This window comes from Anthonomus grandis, chromosome 8 (assembly GCF_022605725.1).
Source record: "Anthonomus grandis grandis chromosome 8, icAntGran1.3, whole genome shotgun sequence".
Taxonomy (NCBI): domain Eukaryota; kingdom Metazoa; phylum Arthropoda; class Insecta; order Coleoptera; family Curculionidae; genus Anthonomus; species Anthonomus grandis.
This window is the reverse complement of record NC_065553.1, coordinates 4,532,794-4,535,273: the sequence shown is the minus strand read 5'-3', so window position 1 is coordinate 4,535,273 and position 2,480 is coordinate 4,532,794. Positions and strand designations below refer to the sequence as shown.

The following is a 2,480-nucleotide window of genomic DNA, read 5'->3' as shown; positions in this document are numbered from 1 at the left end:
ATCTATATAGGTATATTCTCGTTCTCGCAATGTTAAGTTACTTTTAATGTAATACATTTTCCCTAAAAATTCTTAGTTTTTCCAACTTCTGGAGTTCTCATATTAGAAAAATAAACTGTATGGATTACTTAATATATCTTATAATGAAGTCAAAAATGTATAAAATTGTATCTTTATAAAAATATGTTTGCATTTTCATATACATGAATATGTACATATCCATCAGGATAAAACGTAAGATACGTATGCAGGCTCAGTGGTCTAGGGGTATGATTCTCGCTTTGGGTGCGAGAGGTCCCGGGTTCAAATCCCGGCTGAGCCCGATTTTTTTTGAGCAAATAATGAATTTTTAGTGCATTATTTATTTATTAGAATATTTTCCTTATACATTAATTTATATTAAAATATTAATTCAGATTCTTTCCTTATACTCGTACCGTTGATTGAATATTTTACTCAAATGTTCAATCAACGCTCGTACTGAATACAAAATTGAATAGTAGGTAGTTATACAAAATATTTTTATGATTTGAAAAACTGTGAGTATTTTCTTATACGCAATTATTTGATTGAAAAAGTTGTTTTGGGACTTTGGATATAAATGATTGTATCGCTTTATTTTGCGACTGTTTATTTCGGGCTATTCAACATTAAGTATGTACCTTTAAAAACATTTGAGACATCAAAGATTATCCTTTCCAAGCGACGAATTGCACACTTTGATCATAGATAAGAAAAAAGCTCATAAGTCATGCATGGAGTCAGCCAATTCAAATTCAAACGTAGCTTTATCATCATTAAGAAGGTTGTCAACAAAGCCCTTTTAAAACTAAAAATGTAATCAAAAGCGAACTTTTATAATTTAAACAAAGGTGTCAATATGGCTGGCAAGTAGTTAGGTCTATAAAAAAATATATACCAAATGCAATCCCACTAGACAAAATTAGTTAGCTATAGCAATAAAGAAAAGCCAACAACTATTATCAGGTTGGATCATCACTAAAATAGTCCTCAAGAGTATAATAAGACTAATTAACTAAAATTTCTGGGGTTACCTTTAGTTGCTCAATATAAGGACTGTCTTAGTATAACACATAGTTATAATTTAAGAAATAGGTATCAAAAATGTTACGCCACATGTTTAACAGATGTTCTGCATACTGTGCTAAATTTATTAAATTTTTTTATTATCAATATTAATTTTACTAGTAATAATAATTCATTAAAAATAATAGAGATATTCAGCATTTAAAGGAAGAATCGAATTTCATTCCCTATTACAATATTAATACACCCAGTATATTATTAACTAATGATTATTTTAATATTTTTAAACCGTATATTAAGTCATCGTAAAAGGAATGATTGAAGCCGTTTTGCAAGACAATAAAATATATTTTTCTTGTATAATTGACCATTGTATTATGCAAAGGGAGTGGTGAAAATAATAAATAAATTTACCGTTCAAGGTTATGTTATGCACCTACACAATATCGGTTAGAAGAACTATTTTAGTGTTTGCTACCAAATATATAATTGAAAATACAATGATTCAACTGCAGAAATCAAAATAAGAGATATATACATATACAGGATCAACTGTCTGCCAGAAAAACATGAATAAAAAAGTGCCTAAATAAAATAAAACTTCAACTGCTTGACAATGACAAGAAAAGTCCTTCAACTGCCCGAAATAAATAAGATATAGATGGATAACTTGAACTACCTAAAAAGAAATATAACGAGCTGCAAATGACTGAAAAACGAAACAAGAATTAACTGTCTGGAAATGGAATTGCTTAAAAAACAAGAAATCTTATTGAACTTCATAACATAGATAGAGATAAACAATTTCAACTGCCTGAGAGACAAAAAACGTAAATAATGAAAAACTGCTTGGAAAAAATCAAAAGATCAACCGCTTAAGAACAACAATAAAAATATGAGAACTTTAACTATTTAATAAATGAAATAAAAAATTATTCAACTCAACAAAATAAATACGAGATAAATATTAGCTTTAACTGCCCCGAAGGAATAATGAAAAAAGCTTCAAAAAAAGGAGATAGAAAAAAATCAGCCAGAAAACCAAAGGAAGCAACCTTAACCGAAGGGTTACAGTTGTATTAAATAATGTAGCTTATGTTTTCTTAGTGCGGATGCTGTATTTTCCCTTCCAAAAACCGAGTTAATAGAGCTGATTAAAGAAATTGGTAGTTGGCTCCTGTTCGGAATCCCGTCTTAGAGAGTATCCTAATAAACGAATTGTTTTGTCATTTGACTTTCCATATTAACTTCCATTTTTTAAAACTGTATTGACTCAGCTTAGGGTTGTATCACACAGGTAACTTATGCTTCCTTATTGTGGACGCTGTATTTTTCCTCCAAAATCGGAGTTAATAGAGCTGATTACACAAATTGGTTGTTGACTCCTGTTCGTGATCCCTTATGTTTTTTTTTCACTTTTCCTTTGGAAAATA

At 29.4% G+C, this 2,480-nt stretch overlaps 1 non-coding gene across 1 annotated transcript; it reads left to right on the top strand.

Annotated features, from left to right (window-relative positions):
* The first annotated feature begins 250 nt into the window (after positions 1–250).
* On the top strand, positions 251–322 carry Trnap-ugg (transfer RNA proline (anticodon UGG)). The gene has a single exon. It is a non-coding gene; the product is annotated as a tRNA-Pro (tRNA).
* Positions 323–2,480: the final 2,158 nt, after the last annotated feature.